The 20,794-nt window shown below is 32.9% G+C and overlaps 1 protein-coding gene across 2 annotated transcripts in view; it reads right to left on the bottom strand.

Moving 5' to 3' along the window:
• Nucleotides 1-20,794, bottom strand: part of Rbp6 (RNA-binding protein 6) — a 652,248-nt gene that overhangs the window by 6,952 nt on the left and 624,502 nt on the right. The window lies entirely within an intron of this gene.

The following is a 20,794-nucleotide window of genomic DNA, read 5'->3' as shown; positions in this document are numbered from 1 at the left end:
ATATATATATATATATATATATATATATACACAATATATGTATATATATATATATACATATAAAAGGAAAAAAAAAAAGAAAAGAATAGAACAGAGAAATGATGACGCGCCAGATGGACGACTGAAGAGAGAACAGGCGCAAAAAAGTGATTTTTCTTAATGTGTTGCTTTGTCAATCGTCTCTCTTGTTTTCGAGTTTCGTCCGAGGATGTCGACAATCCTCGAGTGTATACGTGCCTTCTGCCTCTCGTCTTCGACACACTCGAGTGTAAAAACGCTCTCAAACGTTCGTATAGACACACCGTGGTTCTTCTATCCCGGAAAATTACATTCGACGGATGAGTTCGCGCGTGTAAGGAAACACGTTGGAAATAACGGAAGCGCCATACATCGCCGAAAAGTGTGACAGGTGTTTTCTCTAGGCACTTAGAAAGCTCTTGCTCGTATCGTTGGTATCAGTTTTCTCCATCGGGCGAGGCTGCTCGAAATCGCGTTGGCGTTTACTGCCACGACTACGGTTTCGATTTGGATGCATCGGCTGGTTGTGGCAATAATGGAACCTAGGGGTATCGATCGTCGTCGAAACTACAGTACGAGAGAGACTCCCCAGAGTAGCACTCGATGCATCGAAATGCACTTCGGTATTAATATGCATTTTCCGTACGGAATAGACGAAGGCAGAAACGAACGAAACGCGATAAACGAGGCGGGACGATTCAGGAAGAATTCTCGAGAAATAGTTGTACTTCGAAAGATCGCGCATAAGGGATTTCTGCAGATAAAGATAGGAGGAAAGTGAAAAAGATACAGATAGAGAGAGAGAGAGAGAGAGAGACGAATGAAGGCGAAAAAAGGTACGCGAGCGTATGTGTGAGTACGTATGTAAAAGACAGATAGAAAGAGAAGGTGTTTCGAAGTAGTGCGTATTTCGAGTAAAGTGAATGTCGACTTCATACATTTCTTCCGGAGTGCATTGCGTTGGATGTGTTGCATCGGCGTCTCTGTATACGCGCGGCCTGCATTCTCACTTCCTGTTCCGTGGTAGTACACCGCCGGCACTCCTGACATTAATAAAGAATAAGAAGAAAGCTGAGAATGATGAGAAATAAAAACGGGGAGTACGATCTGTAATGCGAATTTGTGTTACCGTGGCTAAGAAGAGACAAGGATTTATGTTGACGTACTGCGTGAATTAAATAACACATTATATATATTATTGTGTAAAAGCTTATTGTGTATTTCTATGCTACAATTTAACTGCGCGCAGTTGCGTGATTTGTATAAATAGAAAAATATTATTCTATTGCTACAAGAAAAGTGATTACTTAATTTACTCTCTTTTTTTATTAAGTAACGGTTACCTTTAATATAAAGAATATTTTCTTAATAATAATTTTTTCTTGTATTTCTAATATTTTCTATTTCATTTTCTCTAACGTATGTTATACTATTTTTATAATTACACATTTTTTTATGTTTATCTTTATTAATTTCTGTATATACACGTACGTTTTAACTAAAAGAATAAATTTTAACTAAAAAGAAATTAGAAAATTATTAATTTATATAATTTAAATTTATCAATTTTGCATTTTAATGAACGTTGCATAGGTGTATTATTAATTACATATTACTAAATTGTTTTTTTTTTGTTATATTGTTAATAAGTTAATTACAAATTGCGATTTGCAAAATGAATATTATTGTCACGCATTACGAGAACATTTAAAAAAATAAAAAGGGAAGTTACACTAACAAGTTAAATAAAGCATTTAAGATTATCGTCAAATGTAAATGTGTCAGCGAAAATACTGTCTCTCGAAGTTTAGTAGATATTATTTCGTGGTATGTCATATGTATATGAGAGGATCGTGGAAAAATTGGAATGCAAATAAGAGATGCAATAGAAATAGTTAGAAGTAGAAGCGGGTTAAACTTTTATGTGTGTGTGTATTTATTCATATCTAGATAGATGTTCACAGTATAAAATGCAAAGATTAATTTCTCAATAACAGCATTTTTTTCATGCAATCAATACAAAAGATGTTATAGAAATTGCGAATTTTATATACATGCGATCATTAAATCTCAAATTAAAAATTATTAAAAAATTACACAATAGTATTTGAATTTTAAACTTTCAAATAAAAATAATTTTAATAAGTTATTAAATTTTTGGAAAATACATAAAAATTTCTTAATTTATTTTAAATATATTTTAATTAATCAATTAAAATATTTAATTTAATGAAAAAAAAAAATAATATAAAATGTATCATATAACAAACTGCGACTTTTAATAAATCATATAACGTTGATATATAAATAAAAATTTAGAATATAAAATACAATTACAACTATTAATGTTAAATTAGAAATAATTTACGCATATATATATATATATATAATGTGTGTGTGTGTGTGTGCGTATATATCATATTATAATTTAAAATTTATTTAAATTTAGGCTTTAAGCGTCAAAAAATTTTTTTTCATATATATATATGTTTCTTCTTGTAGGCTATTTTAGAAAATTATAACGATTTATATGTGCACTATATTTTATGCAAGCAACTTAAAATATCGGAGGAGTTTATCTAGAAGCACCAAGTTTCAATAAAAAATGCTAGCAAGTATTTCATTTTGAAAAAATTATGTTTACTAAATGAATATTGATTCATAACTCATATTATAATACACTGAAGAAAATGGTTTGGTTGGATTAGATAGATGATGATGAGGGAAAGTGTGAATAAATCGGAATTTTCTGGTTAAATTTACTAGAATTCTAGTTGCGATAACTAAAATTCTGATTGATATAATTATTTTGGTAAAAATAAGTATTCTAGTATAGAGATTTTACCATATTGTATCAACTAGACGTCTAATAATTTTAACCAAAAAATTTTAATTTATCCATTTTCAACCAGAATCTTTTTTCAGTATACAACAGCTTAGTAGGAAGTAAATATTATAAGATGAAATTAAAAATTATGAAAAAAAAGTGAATACAAAGAAAAGAATGTATTCGTTTCTTCTTAATATTATTTAATATAATCAATGGAGAATTTTGGTGTTTCTAGAATTAAATCGTATTCAAAGCAAAACAAGAAGCGGGAATAACTCTTTAACATATACATAAATCATATTACGCATAAATGATTGTGTGCGCATTGCAATGTGTATAATTTGAGAATGGGATCGGGAATGCGCTGGGAATATCGTTGAAGATCAAAATCATATTTTTGATAAATCGTTAATATGAGGCAAGGGAATGACCCTTCTCTCTATATCGTCGTAGCGACATGTTTTCATGGAGAAGCCTCGTTTTGGGCGTGCAACTATCGACGCTGATAACGCGATTGCGAGAGAGGGTGAATGGACCATAAATCGTGGATCGACGTGATTTGTATGGGGTATCACGGCGCTTAATGGTGTGGCTTGTCTCTATCGACATGCTCTGACCGGAAGTTTCGAGCTGCCATAGTTAGAGGGAAACACTCTGTAGACCTGTCCGCCGTAACCTGACGATTTACGTGCGTTCATATCTTTTCGATATTTGACACCATGAATGAATCGCGTCCAAGAGAATGTAGATATGTAAATAAATACAAAGGAGATTTAAATTCGAAGTAATTTGGAGCAAATTGGATAGAAATATATTTTCTATAGAAATCAGATTTGGAACGTCGACTTGAATTATAAATCAAAGCGGCAAAAATTATTTGTGCAATTGAAATGTATATTCTTAATAGTACGTAGTTTCAACTTATGTTAACAATAATATGTGCTTTATAAGCATTAAAATATTTTCTTCGATTATGTGATTTATATTTTGGTAGGAAAAAAGCGTGAATATATAACATTGAAATAAGAGGGAAAATGTATAATAATAAATATTCGAAAAGTGATAAAAAGAGGCAGAGAGAGAGAGAGAGAGAGAGAGAGAGAGAGAGAGAGAGAGAGAGAGAGAGAGAAAAGAGTGTCGCGCGTGGGTCTCGGGTCGGACAGGTTGACGAATGAAACGGAAATCCTTGCCAGCGGGCGTTTATCGGAAGTTTCATAAAAAGAAAGGGGCCACATACGTCCATGTCCAGCCCTCGAAACGGGTGCGGCTTCCGGATTTCGCGACAACCGACGGCCGTACCGATAGCTTTTTGGGGTCGTATCTCGATCCGGCCAAAAATAGCGATACACATGTATACCCCATATACACAAGTGGTCAGGTACGTATATACAGAGCATTTCGGAGACTGCTTGCTTTCTCTAAACAACAGATATTAGGCAGGCGCAAAAGATGTTAGGAGTATATATTCAACATCGTAATCGTAATATTAAAAAAATAATAATAACTTAATGTTATGAAATATTATATACGCTTAAATTAAGATATAATTGATCAATAAAATGGTCAGTGCGGTGATTTAAATTGCTAATAAAATATGAAATCATATTCTGCTTTGAAATAGATTTCAAACGAAACGTTTTAATACAATTTGATATTGTGTTACCGAGATATCGGAAAAAAAGTTCATGAAAATAAGTTGAATATACTCTCTCTTACGAGATGTTGGAATGAACATCTCTAAATTCTCCAAAAATTCTTTAGCGGGTAAAAGCGTACGACCTCTGGGGCACCCTATATAAATACGTATATACTAAGTATATACTAAGTCTGCCCGTGGAAATCCTTATTGCCTGGGTTTGGCCATCCATCGAAACGACCGACGCGTAGGGATCTAGGCCAAGAGTTCATCTATTTCGAGTGTATCTCCAGCTGACGTAAACGCGATCGAGACTTTAGATAAGGACTTCGCGCCGCGCGAAATCTAGGGGACTCCGAGTGTGAAACTGGTGAGTCCCAAATTCTGACGTCCACTCACGATTTGGTTGGATGAGAGAGTAAGGGATCAGCCGAAAACTATCAGCAAAATGAAGAACGTTCGATTTGTAAAGGATATACGTATCAATATGTCTGTCATGAGATAATTTCGCCCTGAAAATTGATTCTGCATCAAAATTGAAGATTTATATCTACAATATTTTGAAACAAACTATGTGTGTTTCAAAATATTGTATTGTAAATATTTATAAAGTTTATCTGTTTAAAGAGAGCTTCAGCAAGAAATTGTATGTGAAGTATATACTTTTTCTGTAGAAATTACATTTGCTTTTCTTTTATAATAAAAGTAGCGATATCAATGAGCAATTTGTAAGCGCATATTCTCATAAAAGCTTGACATTGACCTTTCTTCTACATTCTTTTCTATAACACTGATTAAGAGAAAATAGACTATCAAATGATGTAAAAAAAAGTCATTGTAAATGTAATAAAGGTTATTTTATGTTGCGCATCACCATATTTAAAATATTTAAAGATTCTTCTAATGAAAAACAATGCAAAATTACATAATTAATTAAATAATTAAATAAAGCAAAAATACATAATTAATTAAATAAAGCATTACCGTTCATAGCTTGTTTCCATATTCCAGATGCATATCCTATTTTTATGTTTCAAAATTCTTTATTGCAAATAATAAGTAGAGTGCATGTTTTTTAAAAGAAAATATATAGGTATGTATATGCTAAAGTAGATATTATTTCATAATGCAAATATATGTGACATAATAATTGCATAAGCGGAACGCATTGCAAATGGTCAGTATTTTTAAATCAATTTCAAAGGAATACTTTAAAATATCGAAACCCCTGAAAGCGTTTGATTCATTTTGAACACGCAAGTATAGAAGAGATATTTAAATGCTGTGAGGGCAGTCCTGTATAAGAGCGTCATAACGTTGATTTGCATCGTAACAACTATATATTGAAGCGAACAGATTCTAGCGAACACCATCATAACGAGAAGTCTTATTCCTCCATAATTAAAGAGTGAAGTGCATAACATCTTTGACGAAGCAACACATTGGTCGAATCATGTTGTTAATTAGTGTCATACTATTAAAGACGATTGTTATAACGAGCAGTTAATTCGCGCATCCATGCTCGACAATGACGGAATTATTAAATGTGTTAGGTTAAGCAAATTAGTAGATATTTTTCGGATGGCAAAATCATTGGCACATCCTAAACTACACACGCGTTAGTGGGCTATATGCCGGTAATAATCGTAACTTGTACATATTGTAGGCAAAATATATAAATATATCATCGTAACAGGTTAAAGTTTCTAAACTACGAGCTCGTCAGTGTGTCACGCTGCTAACTCTAATTAGCGTTCTAATGCTAGCGGTCAAATAAACGGCAAGAAATAACGACGTTTGGGCGATAAGTTTTACGATCGTTTCTAACTCAGAGATACTAGCCGCGAATACAGCAGGTGTTTATACAATTGCGTAGGGATTAGATACAAGGAGAAATGGACAATTAAATTGACAGATGAACACACGACACACAAAGAAGATAATCACTCTCGTTCTATCTACGTTCTAATCTACTAATCTATGAATTCTACACAGAAGCCGCAGGCGAAACGTCGCAGCGAATCGCCTTACCGCTTTTCAAACAATCGTTTCGAAAAAACTACTTCATCTATATAAATTTAACTATATATAAATTTCATCTATATATAAATTTAATTTATTATAAATTCAGAACAACACTCAAAAAACTTGTCATACACGAAGATACTTGTTACGATCGCTCGGGATAGACTATTTTAATTCGGATGTGTAACTATGACGTAAACATCTCAACTGAGGTTGCCAACTACATTTCTGGATAATAAATATTAATTGATGTAATTTAATATAAAAAAACATTTTTTTCACGTATGTGACAACATCGTATTATATAAATATGTTACTATCACATATGACGGAAATACATTTTCGCCAAAACTTATGAAAAGTATAAGTGGGCACTCTCAGCGTTAACTCTAAATTATTTACTCTCAATATTAATTACAAAGATTAGTCGACAACGATCTGTTTTGTACTACAAACTGCTTCTAACCAGAAACTATATATATATAATATAATCGTTTAACTCGATTCATCTAAAAATTATCTACATTTTTGTACCACCGCGGGAAGATCGGAATGTATTTCTTTCAATAACGATACTGTCGTTTTCGTTTAATTACAGCTTGCTATCGTTTCAGTCTTCATGTTTTACATAGTCCATAAAATGAGCAATCAACCCGTTGTGGTTAAACTAGGCAATATATTTTTACTAGACAATATATATTAATTAATATCACTTTATGTATACGGCGATATTTCTAAAAGATAGTAGGTGTAGCTAGATGGTAGATTACTCGCCCCTAGGTGACTGCATCTTCAACGAAGTCTTCGATTTCGGCAATGGTTCCGCCCCGGACGCCTTCCCTCCATTTTTGCGATATTCAACTCGAATTCGTTTGCCTCACGAAAAAACTGACCCATAGCCGCGCAACGTAATGAGCAAAATCGTGCGGCACGATATTACGAAAATGATTAATAGAAAGCGTGAAAATAATAAAGATATTTTACATCTCATATAAGAAAAAAAATATATATATATATATATACATATACAAATCGTACAACGTGTAAGAGATTATGGAAAATGTTTGTAAACTAGAGTAACACTTTTGGTATGTTTAACACTCTCGGGTAACACTTTTGATGGGCTATGGGTCGCGCGGAAAGATCAAGAGTGCTTTTACGAGGCTGATTTCAGTTTTCACTAGAACTACATACAACCAGTTTGGATACATGCAAGCGTTGCTCCAACTGACGCGCAAAATAGCGGTCAACAGTCAAAGAGTATTCATAAATATTCATAAGTAGAATGCTCAAAAAGGTATGAATATACATTTACTTCTTCGATTAGTAAAACGGCTCGCATTCTTTTAACTATAACAGTCTAGTCCTGAATCAACTGTCTAATATAAAAATCACATTTAATGTCAATGAGAGATGAGAATCTGATGACCTCGTTTAACGTTAAATACGATGAGAATACGAGCTAAAGTATCGAGTATCGATAACTTTAAAACAACCTCTGTAAGCTGAGATTTTCCGGCATTTTGTGTGATCGGCTTCGTTTTTATTTTAAAGAAAATCCTTACCGCGCGGAACATCAAGGTTAGAAAAAGATCTATAACAGTTCTCTTGTCATGCGACGTGTTATGCACACAAATCTCCCGTAACACACTCTTTTAAAGAGACCTATAGACATCAGACTAAGTTCTAGTGAAAACTAATGTTAGGCTCGAGTACTCATATGGATAATAGAAAACGATGGAGAAGATCTGGATATAACTATGTATACTATGAGCTAGGCAACCATCCAACACCAGTACGATATACAGGATTTAAACGTATATATGTATACGTAGAAATCAAAATATGGCTCTCGTTACTTGTTAGGCTATTCTAAATACTAAACGTATATTTATATATATGGTATATATATATATATATATAAATATATATTGAAAGATTCCTGACCGATCAGAGACTATCTCGATACGTATTCATGCGGTACTTAAATACGAAAATATCGCGATGTGTTATCATTTTTTTTGTATTTGCTATATGAGTATCTAGATGTCTCTGAGTTGAGTAATATGTGCACTGATTCTATTTTTGGAATACAGAATTGCAATTCGCCGTTTGTTTGTACGATAGATTATATATACGGAATGCCCCGAGAAATATATGCGATACAGCACGATATTATATCTATCGAATAACTCTATCAATATTCCATTGAATAACTTGACACATATTTCTGGAAATAGTTTCAATACATATTTATGATTCGGATTCGTATGGATATCATAAAGTTTTTTTTTTTTTGAAGATATGTAAAATTTTAAATAATCAGTCGATTGTTGATGAAAGCAAATTGTTTTTGGTACAGTAATTTTCCCTGCAATCGATCTAAGAAATTTGTCCTGAGAAACACTTTATTGAGAAGTCATGGTTAAACATTTCTCTATGTCTTTTTATGCTGTAATTAGAATTGTTTTTTAATAGTAGAGTTATCGAAGAAGCGAATTAGGTTATAAAAAAAATCAACTTTCTTTTGGCGTGTTAAATAGCGATTAAGAGCGGCTTTAAAGCAGATTTGAAAACATAGATACGTAGTAACAAATGTAAGAAGAACAAACCAAACGCGGGGTAGAAGGAAGAAACTAATTCAAACTTTTACTGCGCGCTGCATAGCGAAATCGTATAAGGCTGTGATTTACATCGCTTCTTCGATACTTACCCTTTGCCAATCGTATTACGCCGAGATTGAAGAACCAATTATTCCCTTAATGAAATTGTAACGCAATAAAATATCTCATGCCGTTACACGGTATGGCGCGGTCATTTTTTGTGACGATAAAACTGGTTATCGGACGATCATATTAATTCATTTTAATCGCCTGTTCGTTGAAAGCGCCGATCATCCGATTCCCAATTTAGTGGAAAGTATAACGTAATATTAACGTAACGATACACTGCACATATATCATATTGCGCGACCTCTATACATACGCAGATTTATTTTAATATGATAGAACACGTCTATAATGATGGAACTAATAAATTGTTAATTGCCATAGATTTTGTACCAATTACAGGATTGATAAGGTTCTTTGAATTTCATATATACAAATGTAAATAGAGCCCAAGAGGAATTTTCGCGAGATGATTTTTATAGATAAACTACTTTAAATTGATATAAGGGAAGTAGGACGGTGTGGATATTTTAATAATACGTATCCTATTTTCTCCGTGAACACGAGAGAGAAAGAAAAAGATTACATTCGTATGCGAATCGATTGGTTTTTAAAATCGCACGTGGTGAGAAAGACGAATAACGAGACAAATACAGATCGCGTGGACGATACAACGAACAACGGATGCACAACTAACATACGTGGTTTTCTGTTTCCTAAGCATTCCATAAAAATAGATATATAAAATATACATATGTATATTTTTTTATATACGAAAAGAGTTCAACCAATAATAAACACTATCGGTGACAATACTCGAACTATGGGTACCTAAAGTAACTAGATAGCAACAATGTCTCGTATTCAATCAGCATTAAGTAATGTATGAGAATGATAGTGATGTAAAATTGGATTCAGATCAAGCAAGCGAATACGAATAAACAGGAATGAACAGTTTGCTTCGATACTGTACTGTGTTGGCACTATTCGCATTCATTGAACCAGTTATTCATTCGTGTTTGTGTTTCGTCTACTTGGTTTGGATCCAGATTAAGAAAGTGTCGATTTGTACGTTTTGTATATAATTAATTCGTTAATAATTATAATAAATAAATAGCAGCTATCATATATTCGCCAATAAGTAATGAATTTTCATAACAATTTTAGCAAAAGTAGGAATTCGAGTATTGAATTTTAAATACATAATTCATTATTATAAAAAAGAGGTTAAAATATTCGTTTGTTATGAATATTATCATCAATTGAGAATATAGTAACAAAAAAAAGTAATAATATTAAAGATATATTTTAGAAACAAGAAAAATATCTTTTGATAAAAGTCCAATGCCGATTTCAAATACAGAGAGTGTATGTACCATAATTTGTTACACTTTTCTCATAAATGAATTTTTAAAACTCTTTCTGAAGAGTATAACAACAGTAGAACATTAAATATTTCAAATTTTCGAATTTATTCACGATTTTTATATACGAAAAAATTTTTAATACCCACGTACAACGATGTTGAGTATAGTGTTTACAGTGGACTGAGTTCGTATTGTGTTTGTGCAATACATGAACGTGTATCTGGGTATGTACTACGTACTACGGATTACGGTTACCGTCAACACGAGCGAGAACACGAGAACTTGGTGGAACAACCTGGCACTTTGGGGTTGAAGCTTACCGGTGCAACCCCCGCTGGGGCTCACGGACACTCGGCCTACCCTTGGCCCCACTGCGCGGTACACGACCGCTCCTACCCAACAAGAGACATCACCGATCTTACATGATATAGAAATGTCCGTTAATCACACTAAGATAATTTTATCATCTATTGACAATTAGACGACTTGGTGCTGATTAAGTTTCGTACTATTAACAAAACTCATTAACAAATTCAAGTTTTCTTTATATTATGTGTGAAAAAACATAAGTATATCTTATAATAATAAAGTCTATAAATTTAGGTGTCTAAAAATGTAATAAAATTGCTTATTCTTTTGCTTATTCGTATAATTTTGTAAATCTTTAAAAAGAAACTGACACTTAAAAATTAATTGAGAATTAAAAATGTATCAAGTATAAAAATATGTGTATACAAATTGAATGAATTATATTAACAAATAAAAAAGTTTGTGATTTTGTACACACATATGTGCCTACGGTCTATAATTAAATAAGAAATATGCATATTAAAATTATCGTAACGAATATCTGCAATTGCTATTTATATAGTATTTGGTAAATATCAGGAAAGAATGAAAAATTTGTTCTCTGCACTACTAAGATTCTCTATACATAAATCTTTTTTGCTTTTTCATTTATAATTTATGTCTTACACCTAGAGAAAAATTTCTTTGATTAAAAAAAAAATTATTTGAATTAAAGAAATTTGTGCATTGCTTTATGGTTAAAAAAAGTTTCTTTGATTTAAACGTCATTTCTTGAAATCAAATAAATTTTTCTTTGATTTAAATGTCATGTTTTGAAATCAAATAAATTTTTATTTTCCTTAAAGGAATGTTCTTTTCAACTTGAAAAAGTCAACGATTTCTTCAATTTAAATATAATTTTTCTCTGGATATGCAACGCACTTAATTCAGCACCATATATTCCATATTATGCTTCTAGATAAAGTACTTCTGTGTAATATTCCAATTTCTTCAAATGTTCTATTGTCTATGAGGCATACGATGTCAATAGAGAGCGAAGGGGAGGGGGGAGGGAGGGGGGGGAAGGGAGAGAGAGAGAGAGAGAGAGAGAGAGAGAGATTAGATCTCTTCATTACCACAGGTTGCTTTCATATGTGTATCCTTAATTGGAAGTTTTTGCCTTCAAATTGTATTTGGAGAAGCACATTACTTAAATGTTAGAATATACATAGGTATATATGTTACTTTGAAGTTGAACGTCAATGTACCATATATAAATGATATCTAATTAATTGTTGAAATTTGAAAGGACGTCTTAGATATTAGAGATATTACATCAATTGTTTCTTATGAAATTATAAATCAAATTGTACTGATTTGTGTGAGGTGACACCTAGCTCATAGTAAAAACTCAAATTAAAGCATATTATATCATTGGTCGTGCTACAAGAAAGGTGGTAAGAGTATATCTTGATTGAGAGGAAAAGTGCATTTGTTTCGTCTTTTCTCTTTCTTGCAGCACAAATCGTATCGAGAAATTCTGTCTTCATATGTTTTTTCGTTCATTGCGTGGTACTTTTTATTTGTTACAGACATTTACTATTCATAATTCTTAGTCGTTATAATAATAGAGCTCCAGAGAGAATCGTTACATAGTGGTGTTAATATACGCGCGTGCGTAAGTGAACTCACTCTGTCATTCAATTCCAGAGCGATCTCTGATGGGCATCAAGTGTTACGTTATTGAGTACCCACGAAACAATTACAAAACTTTTGCGGCTGCAAGTTCTCTCTTCTCGTCACTTTCTTACTCATCTTATCGTTGGTAATATAATTAATCGTCCGAGCCCTCATCGATCGCCTGTTAAATTAATTACTTTCACGAGTGTGTTTTCTCTTAAGGCGCGTATAGCGCAAGCGGAGGAAAGAAGCATCGTCGGAAGCATGTTTCATTCTACACCGTTCGAAATCTTATGCATTAAAAAAGATTGGCGATTGTCGAATAAGACGATTTCGCGTGCAAGAAAACTTGAAGAGATTTTCTGAGCAAGTTGTAAAAATCTCATTTATACGGTAATAATAACTTAAAATAATATACATCCGCTTGTGTGTAAATTTTAAAAAGTACAAATATTCTAAGTGTGTGCGATTATAGAATGAGCTCACCAGTCGTCCTTAATCCATAAGTACCATAATAAAATCTTATCTTTATAACTCAAGTTTAATTGTCTCGCATTCTGTTGGATTTTCGCTTTTTGTATTGTATTAAAATATCTAAAATTGCTTTTAAATGTGCTTTTTTATGACAATTCTTAGATTTAAAAGTTATATGTAAGAATCATTAATAAATGTTAGAGGAAAGAAAAATATTAAGGAATATTCTTATACATATATTGTATATTAAAGAATCAAATCACAAAATGTTACATATTTTTTAGTAAAAAATATTATAATTTTTATTTTGGTACTTAAGGATTAATAAACGTGTTAGAAGTTTGTAGTTTAAAAACGAAATGGATATTTATATTGAACTTCTCCCATTTCCTAACCCTTAATTGACGTTTTAAATTCAATCCCAAGCATAACCCGCGAGTCAATCGGCTTCGGAACTGCACCTTTCTGCTCTCACAAACATTATATTATCTTGGACGGTATATTTTCTCATATTTCAAACATTCTCCAATTGCTTTATAATTTCACATATATTTCATAGCGACGTTCTTCAAGTAGTCTTGCGTAGTACGCGCTTCAGTATCGTTAGATTATTTTCTCTGTGAGTGCAAGTGGCATCGTGAGAGTCATTCTCGGGATCGGGCAAAGTATTATTTTTATCCACGCGCGATCATAATGATTTAACAACAATCTTACGAATAGCAACAATCGGACCATAACTCGGTAACATTAACCGCGCCGTCCGTTTTGCGAAAATCTAAAGAAAATTTCGACATATGCGAAAATGCATATTACACAAAGTGAAATTTATGAAATATACAACAGAATATCACTTATCGCGAGATTTTTCGTTTTCAGACAGGACGATGACGTTAATGCGAGCGAACTATAGCCGCGCATAAAAGTATCAATAATATTATTCAAGCATTTCGTGTCGTTAACAAATGTATAAGCTCAGGACATAAGTGTCTCCTCTTGGGTTTGGCTTACTCCTCATTGTCTCGCTCATAAATTCTAATTGTAAGATGTACATTCACATTACGCATTTAGCACTGCAGGATGCATTAATTGTCTGCTGCTTATTGTTAAATAAGCACTAGATGTTTAGCACATATAACAGTCTGATGTTTAGATAAATATAACAGTCTGATGTTTAGATAAATAACAATACTAAGATAATTTAGATAAGGGGGTAATTATATGTAAACAAAGCTCAAAATTAGGCAACCTTTTACCTTCAACTTAGAATAACACAAGCTTTAAAGTATACAAATTGTTTTAGCATTACATTCCTATAGTAATATATATTAAATGCAATTTTTTTATATATTATAGATTAAACACAAATGAAAATTAGATGGTTGTATTTACGGCTAAACACAGCGCTAAACTGATATGCGAATGCAAGCCTTTGACAATTTATGTTTCGGTAATTCGCAGAAATGAGTCTCCAGTGAGACTATTCGCGGGAACGAGCGTAAATCTGGCTGCTCTCTTCGTGAATCTGCGTTCTCCATAACGTCTTAGGGACGAGGACGGACAATTCGCTCGTCGCCCTTCTGTCTCTCTTCTATGCGCGCGAGACTTATATATCGTAACATATATTTCGTACACATATCTTTTTTACTCGTTTTCTCGCCCTGCGATCCATACAGATGGTTCGTAGGACCTTCATTAACGACAACTCGAGAATACACAACGGAATCCAAACTCGATCACAGCTCTCGCGAACGTATATAATATACGTTGCGGTATGGGTGGAATAATGCCAGAGGGATGCGGGCCAGCGAGGGGTAGGAAGAATGAAACCGAGAAAGCAAGGAGAAGAAATTAGTGCGACGACACCGCTCGCGTCTCCTCCTATTTACCGTTAATAAATCCGCGCTGTAATTAATTACTCTTAATCTTCGTTATATGTATGAAGGTAAATGTATACATGCAATGGTGTAAGAACGTAAAAGTACCGCGTCACCACGATTTACGTGTGCATTATGCATAATCTACCTTCCTCTTTTTTAACGATATCTTTAACATCCTTAATTAATCTGAACTGTATTTTATTTCTTTTGAGTGAACCTTCGTGGGAGCGATTTAAAAAATTTAATTAAATGAAAATCTGCAACGCGTGCATGACGCGTAATGACAGTAAAATTAATATACGAGGACTTTAATCATTAAATCTATTTAATAGAGCGTTTGGTGTTCGCATCGTCCTTGCTTTCTGGAGTTTCCTGACGCTCTATCGAGGGACGGAAGTGTGGGACTTCGGAAAGGCCTGGAATTAACGGTATAATAATAATAAAGAAGCGCAAAATGGCCAACGGTCCTTGAGCGGCTTATCTCGATGCTAATCTCTCCTACGAGGGTCGGTACTCTTTTTCTTACGTTTCACTTTCGCCTAACTCGACGTATGCCTTACTCTACTTTAGCACAATATGTAACTTTTTTTCTGATTAAGAAATAGTCATGTGTCACGACAACAGCACCTTGTTCGCGATGCTTTTGTGCGATGCATTTTAATCTTTCTATAATAATTTTGTAGTCGATAAATCTACGCTGTGATTATAATATTAACAAACTGTGCAACTTTCTTACTTCAAGTTTCTTTTTGCAATTTGTTTCAACTGGCTCTCTTTCCTGCTCTATTGTTACTTTAACGCAAAAATTTATATTCTACTAAGATGTCCTAGTAAAAACCTAATATCCCGATGCTGTCAAAATATTTAATCTTGAAAAAATATAATAGAAATTAATGATAAATTATGCCCTTTTTTTCCCCTTTTCTGAGTCATTACTCTTTTACTGAAGAAAAGTCTATAAGTAAAGTTTATCGAATCCGCGCGTAATTGAAATATTTTTTATATTACATTCACTAGCGTCAAAATTGTTCACATATTAAATCCAGGACTGCAAATTCAGAGTCGAAACGTTTGCGTTTATTTTGGTTTTGTTTGGTAGATATATTTGATTGCAAATTGTATCTATCGTGTTGGGAATATGTAATTTGTACGCCAACATCCGCGGAGGCTCACATGGGCATTCTAATTGCATTAAATTAATTTTTTCAATCCTCGCGCTTCCCACAAATATATTACTATTTTATTTTATTTGAAATATTGAAATATCATTTGAGAATGTAAAGGACTATATTATTATATAAAGACATGTGTTATTTTACTTTGCTTCGTATTGTCTGCAATCTGATTTTTATTACAATTAAATGTGACAATATATGGCTATGGAAACTTATGACCGTTATAAACCATTGACAGCAAAATTTAAGGTAAAATGTATAGGCAACTCTGAAGCGCATCGCTTTAACAAGGCGTCATAATCGAAACACTCGGAAACGTCTATATCGTTATGTCTACATATATATGTCCTACACTAAGTGTTTTTCGATTAAAGTGTTTAGCTTAGAGATTACATAGAACGTGGCTACATCTTGAATTGCTACATGAGATCAACATCTATGTGAGAGAAACGCGTTAAAATTTAAAGTGAATGGAAAAGAGAGAGAATGATTGGACCGGCGAAAGTTAGAGAGGAGGAAGTGGAAGAGGGGCATTCTAGGAAAGCATGAGGGAAAATTCATAGTCTTCAATAATCGTTAATTGTTTACGTATAATTATTATATCTAGCTTGCGTTCTCATAATGATTCATGGTAATTCCGCATTAAGATATCTCTCTATCTCAGATTATATTATCGATCTATTATTACCGCGTGTTTTGTGTGTGAATTTATTATAGCTGCTACATCCCCTTCCCCATATACATATTATAACGAAGGGATAAGGTATGATCTCCTTGTTAACTATATCTATATTTTTGCGGCAAGCAACAATGACTGATAGCTAGTGGCAAGGCTAGCTTGTACATCACATAGATTCCAATATTTTGACATTTGTGACTATTAAGTAATGTCACTTTTTAAATAATATTAATTTATAAAAGGATTGAATCAAAACGTGCATTTATATACAATAATATAATAATAAAATTAATCAGGAAGTATTATTTCCCCGCATCAATATTTAAATTTTAATTTACCTTCGAGCAACCCGTAGTGAAATTAACTTATTGTTATTTTTTACCCATAGTTATTAAAGTGTTTCTTTGTTTCGATGGTACATCTTTATAGAAACATTGCATTGATATCTTTTAGTATTTTCTCTCTTTTTTTTTGCTTCAAAATTTATAATACATTTACATGTTTTTATTTTTTGTTGTTTCTGCGTTTTTGTTTGTCTGAGAGTGCTTATGCACTTTACAGAAAGTAATAAGAACTTGACGATATCATAATTAATTTTTTTTATACAAATAGCCTTGCCATTAAGCATCATACCTCGGATGTGCACTCATCTTCATTTTTTAGGTGCTTTTCAAAGTAACGACAGAGGAATACAGAACAATCTGTCTATTTCTATGCGAATGAGAAGAAGATGAAGTAGAAGGACAGAAAGAGAGAGAAGATGGGGTAGTACTCGGCTTTCATCGAAGAATCGTCATTAAATCGTCATTAAATCTCGACTTTCCTTATCTATTTCATTTTTTTAATGTGCCCTATGTGTTCTCTCTCTTTCTCTTACTTTGGTATTTACGCGTTTATCCGTTTCTTTCCTTGCCATTCCTTCGTTCCTGTTTGCTTGAGAGCGAATGCTTTTGCAGGAAGGCGAGCACTTTTTCGCGCGAGATACTTCTGCCGAAGGTTTTGTGTGTGTCAGTACGCGATGCGTACGCGTGTGTGTGTGTGTGTGTGTGTGTATGCGCGCGCACGTGCGCGCAAATGTGTGTAAATACGTGTAGTATTTGTCGTAACTTTTTAGAATCTTGTGTTTGGCAGTACCTAATGGAATGGGGGTAGAGGCAGGCGACGCTTTGCTTGACGTAGGACCACAGAGTTTGCCAGCCATGCGTCTGTGAACATTTTTTAATTTCCGGTCAAGCGATTCACGTGAGAACAGGCCGTTTCAGAAAATTCAAATTCGACTTTCGATAGTTATACTGGTAACAAAAACATTCGTTGGACAATTTTGAGAAAACATACGGAGTTACACACTCTCGGATTAACCTTTCGATGATAACGGAGATGATACCTCATTTTAGCGCGATACAAACTGACAAAATTTCTGCGGGTTTATGTTAACAGCGAAGGATTATTCCGAGCAACTAAATTATAAGCGATTTCATCAAGAGATTTCATTACAGCCGAAATGACTTTCTAATAGGTAAATAATTCGAAATTGAAATAAATAAAATTGAATATTATACTCGTAATAATTTCTAGTGGATTTTTTAAAGTAAAAATTATTTTTGTCCACGCAAATATTATTTTAAATAGCGATTTTTTCATTTCATATAAATAGTATGAGCACCATAACTAATTAATCAACCACAGAATAATGTTCAATTATATTAAATGGTTGCAAAAGTCGGAACATATTTTCGCGCGAAAATACCATCTCATTATCTCAGATTAGAATTTGCTATATTCGCGGGTTGAATCGATTTAGAACGATATCAGTGAAAAATTTGCATTGAAATTAAAAATCATCTATATATGTTCTTAGAATGAAAATTTTCAAAAATTCTTAGTCTATAATTTGATAAACTTTGTTTATTGAGTATATTGCGGCATTTCTATTGCAAATATATTTCCTGCGAGATTATTCTGATTCTAATATAATGAGCTATGAAGATCAATTCAGCGAATAGGGCTGCATATTGTATTAATCGTAGCGATTCCATATTTATCACTGGCGACCGATCGCCATCATAGAAATTAATAATATTTCATTAATAATTCACAAGACTTGCGTTTTAACAAATATGAGCAACGTTAATTTACATCACTCACGCTCTGTATATATTATCCGTTCTGTATACATATATATTTATTTATATCGTTTACTCTTTTATTTATATTGTGTGTACATAATGTGTCATATGAATAATGACTGTACAATCGCGCATATTTACAAAATATTCTCGAAAAAATATCGAGTTATGTAACGAAATAAATTTATTTATACGCAGCATTATATATGGAACATTTTTGTTTAAGGAACTCAAGAAGATAGAATAAGAAGAAAATTAGGACAAGATAAAAGTAAAAGTATTTAAATATTTTAATTTTGCATATATGTATATGGAGAACGTCTTACTCCAAAAAAAATATACAAAATTGATAATATTTATAATTAATTTCTTCTATCAAATTGAATGATTTGTCTTGCTTATTGAATGACATATGAATAAAAATAACAAAATTGTAAATATTTTATAAAACATTCACAAGAACTTTCGCACACATAAGAAATACACATTTACATATAAAACAAGCAAGTACACGCATATATATATATAGATATATATATAGAGCTTATAGACAAAAAGTTGGCAAAAATGTAAAAATAACGATATATGTTTTAATTCCGCATAATTCCGAGCTCAATGTGTTTTTTCCAAAGGCTCTTTCACATTGTTGAATAGATACTTCAAAATGCAAGACTTTATATCAGTTCCGACATTTTCTTGAAGCTTCTTCAGGCGTACGTGGAGATTTTCGTGACCCAATGCATTTCCGGGGTGAAGTCTCGAACGGTCTCGGGTGCGCGCACGTGTTTGTACGCAACTCATTGCGAGGGTGAGTTTGCATTTGTGTTCCGGACGCGAGCAGGTGCCGCCGTGTATACTATATGTGTCTCTCGCATGACGGCGATATCGTAAATCTCCGGAAACGGCGTTATATATAAGCTTCGGATATTTGGAATTCTTAGCGTGGAGTCGAGGTTTTCCTTAAGCTATAACGTATTACCTTAGCCTCGCCATTCGCGCTACAAACGATATGTACAACGATTTACAACAGGTATATATATGTGTGTGTATGTGTGTGTGTGTTTGTGTGTATACACACAGTACAGCGAGATGTACACACGACGATGTAGTACGACCCATAGAAAATATATCTCTTGACAGCAAATGTAGGAGGAGAGAGCTTTTCGCGCTCGACACCGCGCACGGTCGAAAAGATCAAGCATTAATTCTGTGATCCATCAAATCATCCCAATCTCATAGCGGCAATATAGACATTTCGTTACAAAAATTCTTGTTTTTGTAATTTTTAAAACTTATATACGTATTGATATGTATATAAATTCATATACAAGAAATATTTAATCACTAAGATCCTGTTCTGACCAAATACAGGATTTTTCACTGTTTTAATTTGATTTATTATCATTATCGGTTTAAATTTGTATCATATTGGAATTTATACGTTTCGACTATGTTAATCATCATTCATTTAAGCAAGTTAAAGTACTGTTTATTCCAATATCGTTTATTCGGTATTATATTCTTTTACTCGCCTAGATATTTTTATAATTGGCATTTGTGTTAAATACGAGTATATATTTACGTATAATAATATAGGAAAGAAAAATTGATGAATCTACGTTGAAATTGAAAAACTGTAATTGATAAGATATTCACAGTCAATGAACACCGTAAATTTCCATTTAAATATAACAACAGTGTATTCTCTTTTTTTTTTACATTATTTTGTGTTAGTCACGTTTCTATACGCGCAAAATGCTGTTGTACTCGATCTGTGACTTTTTCATAGTGAGATTTAAGACAAGCCGTAATCGATTCGCGAGCGTGTCCGCGAGGAAACTGCTGCAGGAATAATCGAAATTCAAATCATTCCTCTCTTTGACTCTTTCCCGTTTGCTTCGTTTTATTTCCGGCGGCTTCTACTCGCGGCTCGAACTCGCGAATGGAAAA

This window comes from Cyphomyrmex costatus, unplaced genomic scaffold, assembly GCF_001594065.2.
Source record: "Cyphomyrmex costatus isolate MS0001 unplaced genomic scaffold, Ccosl1.0 scaffold296, whole genome shotgun sequence".
NCBI lineage: Eukaryota > Metazoa > Arthropoda > Insecta > Hymenoptera > Formicidae > Cyphomyrmex > Cyphomyrmex costatus.
This window is presented reverse-complemented; position numbering and strand designations above follow the sequence as displayed.